This window comes from Arachis ipaensis, chromosome B8, assembly GCF_059453495.1.
Source record: "Arachis ipaensis isolate K30076 ecotype BB chromosome B8, ASM5945349v1, whole genome shotgun sequence".
Classification (NCBI taxonomy): domain Eukaryota; kingdom Viridiplantae; phylum Streptophyta; class Magnoliopsida; order Fabales; family Fabaceae; genus Arachis; species Arachis ipaensis.
In genome coordinates, this window is record NC_142443.1 from 51,739,387 (window position 1) to 51,756,759 (window position 17,373).

At 38.9% G+C, this 17,373-nt stretch overlaps 1 non-coding gene across 1 annotated transcript; it reads right to left on the reverse strand.

Annotated features, from left to right (window-relative positions):
- Positions 1 to 3,864: 3,864 nt before the first annotated feature.
- On the reverse strand, positions 3,865 to 3,968 carry LOC148548073 (small nucleolar RNA R71). Its single transcript, XR_015898557.1, has one exon. It is a non-coding gene; the product is annotated as a small nucleolar RNA R71 (small nucleolar RNA).
- Positions 3,969 to 17,373: the final 13,405 nt, after the last annotated feature.

Below are 17,373 nucleotides of genomic sequence, written 5' to 3' on the forward strand. Positions count from 1 at the left end.
GAATAAAATGAATGCCTAGATGTTTGGATATAACTTCACCTTCTTAAACAAATGCTTGCCATGCTTGTTCTGTTTCCAAAAATAAAAGAAAAGTTTGAACAAAAGTAACTTGGCTCAATTAGTGACAAATCAAGTAGAATTAAGTGGTGGTATGCATGCTTGATTGTTTAGTCAGATCACTGGAAATAGAGTGTAGAATTATCATTTTTTGTGTAGAAATTGAAAACTGTCTATGGATCTTGATGAATAAATGTCTTTGGCCATGAAAAAGAAAGAAAAAGAAGAAGAAAAAGCCACTGAAAAAGGGCAACCAAAAAGCAAAAAAAAAATTGAGAAAATAAGCTAGGCACCAATGGTTTGAACTTCTGAGACAAATACCTGTGGTGTTTATGTATTAAGGATATGCTTGGATGAATAGGTTCTGAGGAGTGTTTCAACACTTGGTAACTTGGGTTAACTAACCCGGGATTATCAACCAAAAGTCCATTATCAAGAGCAACCTAAATACAAAACATTTAGTCACATAAAGAGGTGCTGGGCACCAATGTCTCAAGAAGAAATGTGAACTAAAATGCCTGTAGTGGATATGTGTAGTGCACTGATAAGAAAAAGAAAATGCCAAAGGCTTGTGCAACACATGATACTAAGCAAACAAGGAGTAAAGGAGCTCTAAGAAAAAGAAAGGAAAAACAAAGAAGAGAAAAGTGCCAAGGACATAAGAATAACAAGAGGCCATAGCAGTGTTTGATGGATGCAATGAAAAAGTGATAATCTTACCTGATAAGAATGAAAAAGTGATGCTGCAACTTTCTGCATAAAACCCTTTTGATGAACTTCAATTGCTTGCTAATATAGCCAATGTAATTGCTTTCTGTTTCATACTTTCTTCTCAAATAACTCAGGACTTGCTTAGGGACAAGCAAGTATTAAGTTTGGTGTTGTGATGCCAAGGCATCTTAGGCTAGTTTCACTAGCATTTTTCTGTTAGTTTTAGTTGTTTTATGCATTTTCTTGAGCTTAAAGTAACCAAGAATGGTTGAATGAATAACAAAGCAATGAACCATCCAAACAATATGATTTTGATGCAAATTCCATGAGTTTTTAGTCATATTACTTGAATGCTATGAATGGAAGATTTCTCATGAAATTTTGCAAGACTTTGATGCAATTGTTTGGATGATTTCAGGGAAGAAGAGGCTAGGCAAGGAAGCAACAAAATCAATAAAGGAAGCTTGAATATCACATGTGGAGTTTAAGTTCCAGTTTAAGCTTAAACTGGAACTTAAACTACCAAGCCATATAATGCTGGAAATGGCGTTTAAGTTCCAGTTTAAGCCTAAACTGGAGCTTAAACGCCAGAATCATGAAGGCTAAGAAATGCTGGAACTGAAGTTTAACCTCCAGTTTAACCTTAAATTGGAGGTTAAATGCCAGAAGTAAGAAAGGCACCAGGGAGCATTTCCACGTTTAACCTCCAGTTTAACCTTAAACTGGAGGTTAAACGCCAGAAGTAAGAAAGGCACCAGGAGCATTTCCACGTTTAAGCTCCAGTTTAACCTTAAACTGGAGCTTAAACGTGTTCGACTATTTTTCCTCCTCCAGGGTTGCTTCCTTCATTTCCACGTTTAAGCTTCAGTTCAACCCTAAACTGAAGCTTAAACGTGTTCGACTTTTCACACTCCTGGGTTGCTTTCTTCCATTTCCACGTTTAAGTTTCAGTTTAACCTTAAACTGAAACTTAAACTTCAACTTAAACGCCACTTTTTGAAAGAGGTTTCTGGGCCAAATATCTTGAAGTTTAAGTTAGCATTTGAGCACAAACATTAACTTAAACGTATTATGGTATGAAACCCAATTGAATATCATGGTTTATGGGATTGGGCCTGAAGGATTGATGAGTCTGGAGCTTTAATTTGTTGAGTTTTATGTCATTACTTGTTTATCACTAAGTCTGCTCAATGAATGTTACAGAATTGGATCACAGCCTCATCAGGATTATGGACCATAAACCCAAAGCAAAAGGAAATCAGGGAAAGGCCTCAAAGCCCAAGAAACACAACAGAAGCTCAATTTAGAAAGTGTATAAATAGGATAGAATTTAAGTTAGTTAGGATCATCGGGGGAGAACTTGAGATCATTTTCTTTTAGTTTTGTAATTGAATTCAGAGCTATGACTCACTAAACCCCTTTCATTGGGTTAGGGAGCTCTATTGTAATTCAATGAATCAATAATAGTTTTATCTTCTTCTTCAATCTTTTCTCTTGAATTTTGTTAGAAAGCTTCTCGATCTAATTCCATTGGGTAGTTGTCTTGGGAAAGAAACTACCCATAATTGGAATCCTTCGGAACCTTGGGAAAGGAATGGAGGATTCATGCTAGAGAAGCTTTCTCACAGTGAATTGGATTGGGGTTTGGATGGATATTGTGACATGTAATCCTACCAAATTGTGGTTCATGAAACTGTGTGGTATAATCAGTGATCGAGCATCATCTCTTCTTATGAACATTTAAACCAAGGGATTGGGAATTTGTTCGTTTTTAGAGAGAATTGGTGAGCCAAGGGATTGGGATCCAATCATATAAGATTGCCAAGCAAAATTCAATGAATGCATTGGTTGAGGAAGAAATAAAAATGTTTTGATTCGGAGATCTCAATATCTCCTAACACCCAATGAATTCCCCATTTCTGATCTACCACTTTCTTTTTACATTCTGCAATTAAATTCATGCAATCACCCCATCCCTTTTAATTTCAGCAATTTAGCTTCTCGCTCTTTAATTCATGCAATTTTACATTTCGCAATTCTCATCTAAATTTTGATTCCGCTCAACTAGAACATAATTCTAATCCGAATTGCTCATTCAACCAATCCTTGTGGGATTCGACCTCACTCTATTGTGAGTTTTTACTTGACGATAACCGGTGCACTTGCCGGAAGGAATTTTGCCGATCGTGCAATTTCCTAAATCGTAGCATAACAAGTTTATGCGCATCAAGTTTATGGCGCCGTTGCCGGGGATTGGTTTTCGATTGACAATTCTCAAATTGGAAGTTAACTAGATTGAGCATTTTTCTTGCTTTGTTCATTCAGTTCAAGTTACTTGTTGAATTTTAATTTCTGCACTCTGTTACATGCTTTCTTTCTTTATGCCTTTAAATTCAAGCAACTAACTCACTGACTCACTAACTATTTGAATTAATTCCTCAACTGCTCTAACCATACTCTTCCATTAACCAAGAGTATTTTACTTGTTTGTTGCCTGTGCTGTGTTCTTGTATGACAGGTAGGAGAGGAGAGACATCAACTCCTCCATATACCGAACCAGAGAGGACCCTTCATAGACTTAGAAGGGAAGCAAGAGGGAAGAGAGTACTGGGAGAAGAAGAATCTGAAGGAGAATCTGAGGACAATTTTGAGGAAGCTCTAGATCTCAACATGGAAAGAGAAGTTCATAACCCTGGGAGAGCTGATGGAAACAATGCCATTCCCGAGAGGAGGGTTCTTGGTTCATACATAAACCCAACATCTGGGAATTGTGGTAGCAGCATTCAGAAACCACCCATTCAGGCCAACAATTTTGAGCTCAAACCACAGCTAATATCACTTGTGGAGAATCATTGTTCATTTGGTGGGAGTGCTAATGAAGACCCAAACCAACATCTCACAAAATTCCTGAGAATTTGCGACACTGTGAAGTCTAATGGAGTCCAGGAAGATGCCTATAAACTGCTTTTGTTCCCATTTTCACTTAGGGACAAGGCAGCTCAGTGGCTGGAATCATTCCCAAGGGGGAGCCTAACAACATGGGACGAGGTGGAAAGCAAGTTTCTGGCACGTTTCTACCCCCCACAAAAGGTCAATAGGCTTCGATCTGAGGTTCAGACTTTTAGACAACAAGATGGTGAAACTCTCTACGAGGCATGGGAGAGGTTCAAGGATTTGACAAGGAAATGCCCACCAGACATGTTCCATGACTGGGTGCAATTGCACATTTTCTATGATGGACTTTCTTATGAATCAAGGAAGGCTGTAGACCATTCATCAGGAGGTTCATTGAACAGGAAAAAGACTGTGGAAGAAGCCATTGAAGTGATTGAGACAGTGGCTGAGAATGAGTACTACTATGCATCAGAGAGACACAACACTAAGGGAGTCATGGAGCTGAACCATGTTGATACAATTCTAGCCCAAAACAAGGTGTTTGCCAAGCAACTAGCAGAGCTCACCAGGAAATTAGAAACAAAGCAAGTGGCTGCAATACACACACAAGATCAAGAGGAAGCAAGCACTGAAGGAGGTGATTGGGAAGAGGCCAATTATGTAGGAAATCATCAAAGGCAACCATATGATCCACATTCCAACACTTACAACCCAGGCTGGAAAAACCACCCAAACTTTGGGTGGGGAAACCAGCAAAACCAACATAACAAGTCCACATACCAAAACTCCAACCAAAGATCATATCAAGCCACACAAAACACTTACTCCCAACCATCATATCATGGCCAAAATAATCAACCTACCCAACCTAATCCGAGCCAACAATTTCAAGATCAATTAAACAGGATAGAAGGAATGCTGGCAAACATGGGTCAGGACATAAGTGAGTTGAAAAGCTTTAGGGATGATGTGAGATCCACCTTAAGGAACCATGGTGAAAAACTCAAGAGGATGGAGTCTCAAGTAGGAGAGCTATCTCAACAGACCCCCAAGTCAACTGCAGTGTTCCCTAGTGACACAGAGAAGAATCCTAAAGGGGAACAAAAGGGAGTGAGATGGGAAGAATGCAAGGCCATCACCATATTGAAGGAAGTCTCAGAAGAAGAAGGAATCAAACCCTCAGAACAGGAGACAGAAATCTTGAAGGAAGGTGTGGAAGAAGCTAAGCAGGAAAGTGAAACTGAGCAAGCCAAGGAACTGCAAAAAGGCATGCTGGAAACATACCAACCAAAAGCACCATTTCCTCAGAGGTTAGGAGGAGGTGAAAAAGGGAAAACCTATTCAAGGTTTTTAGAGACATTTAAGTCTCTCCATATCAATATTCCCTTTCTTGAGATTCTCCAGCAGATGCCTACACATATCAAGTATTTAAAGGAATTGCTGAGCAAGAAAAGAGTTTTGAAGGGAGGACAAACTGTAATAATGAACAAAGAATGCAGTGCCCTCATCAAGAAGGACATAGTCTCTAAGAAAACAGACCCAGGAAGTTTTCATATCCCCTGCATCATAGGGGAAACAAAAATTGACAGAGGATTCTGTGATCTAGGAGCTAGCATAAATGTGATGCCTCTGACTCTTATGAAGAGGCTACAACTGAATGAGGTGAGATCCACTGATGTAATCATACAACTGGCTGACAAAACTCAGAAGCAAGCTGAAGGGGTAGTTGAAAATGTGCTGGTGAAAGTGGGAAATTATTTCTTCCCCACAGACTTTGTCATTTTGGACATGGAGGAAAGCTACCTACACCCTATCATTCTGGGAAGGCCATTTCTAGCCACTGCTAGAGCGCTCATAGATGTAGAACAAGGAGAGCTAATCTTGAGAATACATGATGAACAGCTCATTTTCAATGTTTTCAAACCTGCATCTGAGCCTGAACCAGAACCTGAAAAGCCTAAGGATGATAGTAGCCATCTGTGTTTGGAGGAAAGCAATCCAGCAGCTGAAACTCTGAAACAGTCCTTGGAAGGCAAACAAGAATTGCAAGAGTTAAAGCCACAAGAATCAATAGAAACAGATCAGAAGGATCCTCCTGGCATAAGGGTCAATGAAGAAATCCTCAAGAGAAAGGGAATAATTGTAAAGAAATTGCCAAGAGGGTGGAGAAACAAGAAAATTCCCACTGAAGGTTTCTCTCCGGGAGATAAAGTGATATCAAGTCATTATCTGCCAATCCCACCTGGCCTCAAAACCATTCCTTCCCAGCTCCCTCAAGTGTTCACAATCAGGAAAGTTCTTTCTATGGAACATTTGGAGATCATGAAGGAATCAAATGGGGACGTTTTCATAGTGAGAGGAGAGGACATCAAGCACTACAATCCACCCTAACAAGGGGCAACCATCAAGCTAGTGACGTTAAAGAAGCGCTTGTTGGGAGGCAACCCAACCTGAGGTAATACCCCTTTGCTGTTTCTTTTATTTGTTTCAATAAAAAGGGTGAAGTAGTTTCTGTGCATTGCAAAGAATTAAGTTTGGTGTTTCACACCAAACAATGAATTCGTGGATCAATAATTCAAAGGGGAATGTGTGACTCTAAGTTTGGTGTTCCACCATAAAGATCAACTGAACACAACAACCTTTGAATTATACGAAAGGAACAACCATTCTAAGCAATCACAGAAATGCTTAAAATCCTTAGCAGCAACTTCATTCCAAGGAGAATTCAAGGACTCAAAGAGCAGAGGAGTAAGTAGGAGACTAAGTTTGGTGTTCACACACCAACTTAAGACTCAGACACTTGCCCATACATAGTTGAGCTAACCACTCAAGTGCTTGAGAAGCAAGCAACTTCATCACTCTTTGCAGGAAAGGAAACAAGGATCTGAGAAAGAACATGAAGCAACAACTAGGAGAAGAAGGAGAAATCAAAATGTTTCCTGGCAACAAAGAGAAAACAAGGAATTTCACAAGGTGGTGTTGTTCCTTGACAATTCTTTAAAAAGGGCAAACAAAAGCATGCTTGTTCTGGTTTAAATTGTAATTGTTGAATATTTCTGGAATGTGAAGTTTCTAGTATGTTTGTCTGTTTATTGCTTTGAATAAAATGAATGCCTAGATGTTTGGATATAACTTCACCTTCTTAAACAAATGCTTGCCATGCTTGTTCTGTTTCCAAAAATAAAAGAAAAGTTTGAACAAAAGTAACTTGGCTCAATTAGTGACAAATCAAGTAGAATTAAGTGGTGGTATGCATGCTTGATTGTTTAGTCAGATCACTGGAAATAGAGTGTAGAATTATCATTTTTTGTGTAGAAATTGAAAACTGTCTATGGATCTTGATGAATAAATGTCTTTGGCCATGAAAAAGAAAGAAAAAGAAGAAGAAAAATCCACTGAAAAAGGGCAACCAAAAAGCAAAAAAAAAAATTGAGAAAATAAGTTAGGCACCAATGGTTTGAACTTCTGAGACAAATGCCTGTGGTGTTTATGTATTAAGGATATGCTTGGATGAATAGGTTCTGAGGAGTGTTTCAACACTTGGTAACTTGGGTTAACTAACCCGGGATTATCAACCAAAAGTCCATTATCAAGAGCAACCTAAATACAAAACATTTAGTCACACAAAGAGGTGCTGGGCACCAATGTCTCAAGAAGAAATGTGAACTAAAATGCCTGTAGTGGATATGTGTAGTGCACTGATAAGAAAAAGAAAATGCCAAAGGATTGTGCAACACATGATACTAAGCAAACAAGGAGCAAAGGAGCTCTAAGAAAAAGAAAGGAAAAACAAAGAAGAGAAAAGTGCCAAGGACATAAGAATAACAAGAGGCCATAGCAGTGTTTGATGGATGCAATGAAAAAGTGATAATCTTACCTGATAAGAATGAAAAAGTGATGCTGCAACTTTCTGCATAAAACCCTTTTGATGAACTTCAATTGCTTGCTAATATAGCCAATGTAATTGCTTTCTGTTTCATACTTTCTTCTCAAATAACTCAGGACTTGCTTAGGGACAAGCAAGTATTAAGTTTGGTGTTGTGATGCCAAGGCATCTTAGGCTAGTTTCACTAGCATTTTTCTGTTAGTTTTAGTTGTTTTATGCATTTTATTGAGCTTAAAGTAACCAAGAATGGTTGAATGAATAACAAAGCAATGAACCATCCAAACAATATGATTTTGATGCAAATTCCATGAGTTTTTAGTCATATTACTTGAATGCTATGAATGGAAGATTTCTCATGAAATTTTGCAAGACTTTGATGCAATTGTTTGGATGATTTCAGGGAAGAAGAGGCTAGGCAAGGAAGCAACAAAATCAATAAAGGAAGCTTGAATATCACATGTGGAGTTTAAGTTCCAGTTTAAGCTTAAACTGGAACTTAAACTACCAAGCCATATAATGCTGGAAATGGCGTTTAAGTTCCAGTTTAAGCCTAAACTGGAGCTTAAACGCCAGAATCATGAAGGCTAAGAAATGCTGGAACTGAAGTTTAACCTCCAGTTTAACCTTAAATTGGAGGTTAAACGCCAGAAGTAAGAAAGGCACCAGGGAGCATTTCCACGTTTAACCTCCAGTTTAACCTTAAACTGGAGGTTAAACGCCAGAAGTAAGAAAGGCACCAGGAGCATTTCCACGTTTAAGCTCCAGTTTAACCTTAAACTGGAGCTTAAACGTGTTCGACTATTTTTCCTCCTCCAGGGTTGCTTCCTTCATTTCCACGTTTAAGCTTCAGTTCAACCCTAAACTGAAGCTTAAACGTGTTCGACTTTTCACACTCCTGGGTTGCTTTCTTCCATTTCCACGTTTAAGTTTCAGTTTAACCTTAAACTGAAACTTAAACTTCAACTTAAACGCCACTTTTTGAAAGAGGTTTCTGGGCCAAATATCTTGAAGTTTAAGTTAGCATTTGAGCACAAACATTAACTTAAACGTATTATGGTATGAAACCCAATTGAATATCATGGTTTATGGGATTGGACCTGAAGGATTGATGAGTCTGGAGCTTTAATTTGTTGAGTTTTATGTCATTACTTGTTTATCACTAAGTCTGCTCAATGAATGTTACAGAATTGGATCACAGCCTCATCAGGATTATGGACCATAAACCCAAAGCAAAAGGAAATCAGGGAAAGGCCTCAAAGCCCAAGAAACACAACAGAAGCTCAATTTAGAAAGTGTATAAATAGGATAGAATTTAAGTTAGTTAGGATCATCGGGGGAGAACTTGAGATCATTTTCTTTTAGTTTTGTAATTGAATTCAGAGCTATGACTCACTAAACCCCTTTCATTGGGTTAGGGAGCTCTATTGTAATTCAATGAATCAATAATAGTTTTATCTTCTTCTTCAATCTTTTCTCTTGAATTTTGTTAGAAAGCTTCTCGATCTAATTCCATTGGGTAGTTGTCTTGGGAAAGAAACTACCCATAATTGGAATCCTTCGGAACCTTGGGAAAGGAATGGAGGATTCATGCTAGAGAAGCTTTCTCACAGTGAATTGGATTGGGGTTTGGATGGATATTGTGACATGTAATCCTACCAAATTGTGGTTCATGAAACTGTGTGGTATAATCAGTGATCGAGCATCATCTCTTCTTATGAACATTTAAACCAAGGGATTGGGAATTTGTTCGTTTTTAGAGAGAATTGGTGAGCCAAGGGATTGGGATCCAATCATATAAGATTGCCAAGCAAAATTCAATGAATGCATTGGTTGAGGAAGAAATAAAAATGTTTTGATTCGGAGATCTCAATATCTCCTAACACCCAATGAATTCCCCATTTCTGATCTACCACTTTCTTTTTACATTCTGCAATTAAATTCATGCAATCACCCCATCCCTTTTAATTTCAGCAATTTAGCTTCTCGCTCTTTAATTCATGCAATTTTACATTCCGCAATTCTCATCTAAATTTTGATTCCGCTCAACTAGAACATAATTCTAATCCGAATTGCTCATTCAACCAATCCTTGTGGGATTCGACCTCACTCTATTGTGAGTTTTTACTTGACGATAACCGGTGCACTTGCCGGAAGGAATTTTGCCGATCGTGCAATTTCCTAAATCGTAGCATAACAAGTTTATGCGCATCAACCACTCCTATAAAAACCTGTAAGACCATGAAAACTTCGAACATCAGAGACACTATGAGTCCCTAATAGCCTTCACTTTCTTGTCATCTACCTCAATCCCCCCAGAACTTATCACAAAACCTAGGAACTCTACTTTACTCAAACAAAGCAAGCACTTCGGGAGATTAGCATACAATTTTTCCTTTCTAAGGACCTTTAAAACGGATTTAACGTGCAAAATATGATTATTAAGACATTTATTATAAATAAGAATATCATCAAAATAAACAACTACAAACTTTTTTTCAAAATTCTCTCAAAATATGATTCATTAATCTCATGAATATACTAGGTACATTATCAATCCAAATGGCATAATTAACCACTCATGCAATCTGTATTTTGATTTGAAAGCTATTTTCCATTCATTACCAGGTTTCATTCGTATTTGATGATAACCACTCCTTAAACTAACTTTAGTAAAAATAATAGAACTATGCAATTCATCCCGCATATCATTAAGTTTATGATGGCGATACTTTACTGTAATCTTGTTTACAGCTCGGCAGTCAACACACATCCTCTGTGAGCCATCCTTCTTGGACACTAAAAGTACCGAAATAGCACAATGACTCATGCTTTCTCTTACAAAATCCTTAGCCAAAAGGTTTGGAATGCTTGTACTAGGGGCAAAGTCAATCTGATGCTCAATGCCTCGTAACGAAGATAAACCTAGTGGCATCTCCTCCAGGAAGACATCTCCAAATTCCTGCAAAAGTGACATAAAGGCACTATATAGTTCATGGTTAGTTTCAATGGTAGATAGTAAAGACTCTCGAAATCTCACTAACACCAATTCTCTTTTTCCTAAACTAGCTTCAGATCCCTCTCTTTTGCATAAAAACACATTTTGTGAGCACTCTCACTCTCTTTTGAACCCATAGATTTTTCTCTCTTACAACTCTCTTCACTCAGACCTTGACTCTTTTTTGTACTCTTTTCTTCTCTCAGAGACTTCTCTTTACCCTCATGTTTTTCAATCTTTTCACATCCTAAAGACTTTTTTATGGATTCGCGCATGCTCAATTGCTTCAAGTAAACTTCTTTTGGGGATAAAGGTACAAGGGTAACCTTCTTCCCAAGGTAAGTAAAGGAGTATCGGTTTGTGAAATCATTATGGAATACCTTCTTATCATACTACCATGGATGCCCTAGGATTAGATGACAAGCCTTCATGGGTACCACATCACATAGTGCTTCATTACTATATCTCCCAATAGAGAACTGTACATGGATTTGCTTTACAACCTTCAGTTCACTAACATCACTTAGCCACTCCAGCTTGTACGGGTTAGGGTGTTTGGTGCATTCCCAATTTTGTAACCATGGTAGAGCTAACAACACTTGTATAACTTCCAGCATCAATGATCATGAGTCTAACCTTGTCTCCCAACAAAATTTTTGTCTGAAAGATGTTCTCATGTTGTTTTAGACGATCATTCTTGGCTTGAACATTTAAGATCCGCCTAGTAACAAGGGTCTCATCACTAACAACATACTCAACTATATCATCATCATCTGTAGCATCATCTGCATGTGGCATGTCCTCATATGCATCTAAGTTATCAGATTCTAAGAAAACATCATTCGGTTTAATGATCATGGTACTTTTATTTGGACACTCAGAAGCATAATGGCCTAATCTGTGGCAATTAAAGCAGGTAATTTCCCGATGTCTTAAAGGAGATTTAGAAGTGAAATAGGCGCGTTCTTCCTTCTATGCTGGTCTATAGGCCTCTCCTTTGATTTGGTAGTTTTGGACCCAATATTCTCTCAGAAATTAGCACCTCTAGAATCCCACCTTGAAGTAGGGTTGGAAGAATTTTATAGCTCCTTCGCCTTTTGCTGTTTTTTCACCTTGATAGCCAGATTCACCAGGTCTTCCATTTTCACAAATGGGTGATGTTCAACAGTATTTGCAATGTCTCAGTTCAGCCCATCAAAAAATATGCCATAGTGGTGCACGAAATTATGATCATCAATGGCGCCAACAACATGGTACGCACAATTGTAATCTCAACTCTTTATCACAACTTCGCACAACTAACCAGCAAGTGCACTGGGTCGTCCAAGTAATAAACCTTACGTGAGTAAGGGTCGATCCCATGGAGATTGTCGGCCTGAAGCAAGCTATGGTCACCTTGTAAATCTCAGTCAAGCGGATTCAAATGGGTATGGTGAATTGATAATAAAAACATAAATAAAATATAAACTGGGATAGAGATACTTATGTAATTTATTGGTGAGAATTTTAGATAAGCGTATAGAGATGCTTTCGTTCCTCCTGAACCTCTACTTTCCTGCTGTCTTCATCCAATCATTCCTACTCCTTTCCATGGCAAGCTGTATGTTGGGCATCACCGTTGTCAATGGCTACTTCCCGTCCTCTCAGTGAAAATGGTCCAAGATGCTCTGTCACAGCACGGCTATTCATCTGTCGGTTCACGATCATACTGGAATAGGATCCATTGATCCTTTTGTGTCTGTCACTACGCCCAGCACTCGCGAGTTTGAAGCTCGTCACAGCCATCCCTTCCCAGATCCTACTCAGAATACCACAGACAAGGTTTAGACTTTCCAGATCTCAGGAATGGCCGTCCATGGGTTCTAACTTATACCACGAAAATTCTAATATCTCGGACTCGGTCCCCTGTATTAGATATCCAAGAGATACCCATTCAATCTAAGGTAGAACGGAAGTGGTTGTCAGGCAAGCGTTCATAAGTTGGGAATGATGATGATTGTCACGATCATCACATTCACATTGAAGTGTGAATGAATATCTTAGAAGCAGAATAAGTTTGTATTGAATAGAAAAACAGTAGGACTTTGCATTAATCCATGAGGAACAGCAGTGCTCCATACCTTAATCTATGGTGTGTAGAAACTCTACCGTTGAAAATACATAAGTGATGAAGGTTCAAGCATGGCCGAATGGCCAGCCCCCAAACATGATCTAAAGATGAAACTAAAGATGTAAATACAATAGTAAAAAGTCCTATTTATACTAAACTAGTTACTAGGGTTTACAGAGATAAGTAAATGATGCAAAAATCCACTTCCGGGGCCCACTTGGTGTGTGCTTGGGCTGAGCATTGAGCTTTACACGTGTAGAGGCTTCTCTTGGAGTTGAACGCCTGTTTGTAACCTGTTTTTGGCGTTTAACTCCACTTTGCAACCTGTTTCTGGCGTTTAACTCCAGAATGTAGCATGGAACTAGCGTTGAACGCCAGTTTGCGTCCTTTAAACTCGGGCAAAGTATGAACTATTATATATTGCTGGAAATCCCTGGATGTCTATTTTCCAACGCAATTGAGAGCGCGCCATTTGAAGTTCTGTAGCTCCAGAAAATCCACTTTGAGTGCAGAGAGGTCAAAATCCAACAACATCTGCAGTCCTTTTTCAGCCTGAATCAGATTTTTGCTCAGGTCCCTCAATTTCAGCCAGAAATTACCTGAAATCACAGAAAAATACACAAACTCATAGTAAAGTCCAGAAATGTGATTTTTAATTAAAAACTAATAAAAAAATACTAAAAACTAATTAAATTATACTGAAAACTGTGTAAAAACAATGCCAAAAAGCGTATAAATTATCCACTCATCACAACACCAAACTTAAATTGTTGCTTGTCCCCAAGGAACTGAAAATCAAATAGGATAAAAAGAAGAGAATATATTATAAATTCCAAAATATCAATGAAACTTAGCTCCAATCAGATGAGCGGGACTTGTAACTTTTTTCCTCTTGAATAATTTTGGCATCTCACTTTATCCATTGAAGTTCAGAATGATTGGCATCTATAGGAACTTAGAATTCAGATAGTGTTACTGATTCTCCTAGTTCAGTATGTTGATTCTTGAACACAACTACTTTATGAGTCTTGGCCGTGGCCCTAAGCACTTTGTTTTCCAGTATTACCACCGGATACATAAATGCCACAAACACATAACTGGGTGAACCTTTTCAGATTGTGACTCAGCTTTGCTAAAGTCCCCAATTAAAGGTGTCCAGGGTTCTTAAGCACACTCTGTTTTTGCTTTGGACCTCGACTTTAACCGCTCAGTCTCAAGTTTTCACTTGACACCTTCACGCCACAAGCACATGGTTAGGGACAGCTTGGTTTAGCCGCTTAGGCCAGGATTTTATTCCTTTAGGCCCTCCTATCCACTGATTCTCAAAGCCTTGGATCCTTTTTATTACCCTTGCCTTTTGGTTTTAAGGGCTATTGGCTTTTTGCTCTTGCCTTTTGGTTTAAAGAGCTTTTGGCTTTTTCTGCTTGCTTTTTCTTTTTCTTCTTCTCTCTTTTTTTTGCATTTTTTTTTCTGCAAGCTTTTGTATTCACTGCTTTTTCTTGCTTCAAGAATCATTTTTATGATTTTTCAGATTATCAAATAGTATGTCTCCTTTTTTCTTATTCTTCAAGAGCCAACATATTTAACATTCATAAACATCAACTTCAAAAGACATATGCACTGTTCAAGCATTCATTCAGAAAACAAAAAGTATTGTCACCACATCAAAATAATTAAACTAGTTTCAAGGATGAATTCGAAACCATGTACTTCTTGTTCTTTTGTAATTAAAACATTTTTCATTCAAGAGAGGTGATGGATTCATATTCATAACTTTAAGGCATAGACACTTAAACACTAGTGATCATATAGTAAAGACACAAACATAAAGAAAACATAAAGCTCAAAAATTGAAAAACAGTAAAATAAATAGACAAGGAGATTAAGGAATGAGTCCACCTTAGTGAGGATGGCGTCTTCCTCTTCTTGAAGAACCAATGGTGCTTTTGAGCTCTTCCTTGTCTTTGTTGCTCCTCCCTCATAGCTCTTTGATATTCTCTAATTTCATGGAGGATGATGGAATGCTCTTGGTGCTCCATCCTTAGTTGTCCCATGTTGGAGCTTAATTCTCCTAGGAAAGTGTTGATTTGCTCCCAATAGTTTTGTGGAGGAAAGTGCATCCCCTGAGGCATCTCAGGGACTTCATGGTGGAGAATTTCCTCATATTCTTGTTGAGGTCCATGATCTCTTGTTTGCTCCATCCTTTTCTTAGTGATGGGCTTGTCCTCTTCAATGAGGTGTCTCTGGCCTTAGGTGCCATAAATGGTTATGGAAAAATAAAAAGCAATGATTTTACCACACCAAACTTAAAAGGTTTGCTCGTTCCCGAGCAAAAGAAGAAAGAAAGTAGTAGAAGAAGAAGAAAATGGAGGAGATAGAGGGAGATATGTGAATTCGGCCAAGGGGGTTTGATGTGTGAAAAGGAAGGATTGATGGTTTGAATTTGAGTGGGTGGGTGTAGGTGGATTGTATGATGGTTTTGGAAGAGGTATGGAGGTGATTGGTGAAGGGTATTTGGGGAAGAGAGTTAGTGAAAAGGAGAGAAGAAGTGGTAGGGATCCTGTGGGGTCCACAGATTCAGTGGGGCCAAGGACTTGACATCCCTGCTCCAATTAGACGTGTAAAAAGCCCTTGATGTGTAATCCTGGTGTTTAACGCCAGACTGCTGCCTGTTTCTGGTGTTAAACGCCCAAATGTAGCTTGTTTCTGGCGTTTAACGCCAGGTAGATGCTTGTTTCTGGCGTTAAACGCTAGCTTGGTGCCTATTTCTGGCGTTAAACGCCAGACAGATGCTTATTTCTGGCGTTTAAACGCCAAACTGCTCTCCTCTAGGGTGTGCTGTTTTCAATGCTATTTTTCATTCTGTTTTTGATTTTTCAGTAGTTTTTGTGATTTCACATGATCATCAACCTAATAAAACACGAAATAATAAGAAGAAAATAAAATTGATATGATTAAATAACATTGGGTTGCCTCCCAACAAGCGCTTCTTTAATGTCAATAGCTTGACAGTGAGCTCTCATGGAGCCTCACAGATAATCAGAGCAAGGTTGGGACCTCCCAACACCAAACTTAGAGTTTGAATGTGGGGGTTCAACAAAACTTAGAGTTTGGTTGTGGCCTCCCAACACCAAATTTAGAGTTTGACTGTGGGGGCTTTGGTTGACTCTGCAGTGAGAGAAGCTTTTCATGCTTCCTCTCCATGGTTACAGAAGGAGATCCTTGAGTTTCAAACACAAGGTTGTCCTCATTCAGTCGGAGGACCAACTCTCCTCTGTCCACATCAATCACATCTCTTGCTGTGGCTAGGAAGGGTCTTCCAAGGATGATGGATTCATCCTCATCCTTCCCAGTGTCTAGGATTATGAAATCAGCAGGGATGTAAAGGCCTTCAACCTTTACTAACACGTCCTCTACTTGTCCATAAGCCTATTTTCTTGAGTTGTCTGCCATCTCTAATGAGATTCTGGCAGCTTGCACCTCAAAGATCCCTAGTTTCTCCATTACAGAGAGTGACATTAAGTTTATTCCTGACCCCAGGTCACACAGAGCCTTCTCAAAGGTCATGGTGCCTATGGTACAGGGTATTAAGAATTTTCCATGATCCTGTTTCTTTTGAGGTAATTTCTACCTATCCAATGCATTTAGTTCATTGGTGAGCAAGGGAGGTTCATCTTCCCAAGTCTCATTACCAAATAATTTGGCATTCAGCTTCATGATTGCACCAAGGTACTTAGCAACTTGCTCTTCAGTAATTTCTTCATCCTCTTCAGAGGAAGAATACTCATCAGAGCTCATGAAGGGTAGAAGGAGGTTCAATGGAATCTCTATGGTCTCTAGATGAGCCTCAAATTCCTTTGGTTCCGCAAAGAGATACTCCTTATTGGTCACTGGACGTCCCAGAAGGTCTTCCTCACTAGGATTGACGTCCTCCTCCTCCTCTTTGGGTTCGGCCACACCAAGCAAGGTAATGGCCTTGCACTCTCTTTTTGGATTTTCTTCTGTATTGCTTGGGAGAGTACTAGGAGGAGTTTCAGTGACCCTTTTACTCAGCTGGCCCATTTGTGCCTCCAAATTTCTAATGGAGGACCTTGTTTCATTCATGAAACTTACAGTGGCCTTAGATAGATCAGAGACTATATTTGCTAAGCTAGATAGATTCTGCTCAGAATTCTCTGTCTGTTGCTGAGTGGATGATGGAAAAGGCTTGCTATTGCTAAACCTGTTTCTTCCACCATTATTAAAGCCTTGTTGAGGCTTTTGTTGATCCTTCCATGAGAAATTTGGATGATTTCTCCATGAGGGATTATAGGTGTTTCCATAGGGTTCACCCATGTAATTCACCTCTGCTATTGCAGGGTTCTCAGGATCATAAGCTTCTTCTTCAGAAGATGCCTCTTTAGTACTGTTGGATGATTCCTTCAAACCATTCAGACTCTGAGAGATCATATTGACTTGTTGAGTCAATATTTTGTTCTGAGCCAATATGGCATTCAGAGTATCAATTTCAAGAACTCCCTTCCCTTGAGGCGTCCCATTACTTACAGGATTCCTTTCAGAAGTGTACATGAACTGGTTATTAGCAACCATGTCAATGAGTTCTTGAGCTTCTGCAGACGTTTTCTTTAGGTGAATGGATCTACCTGCAGAATGGTCCAATGACATCTTTGATAGCTCAGACAGACCATCATAGAATATATCCAGGATGGTCCATTCTGA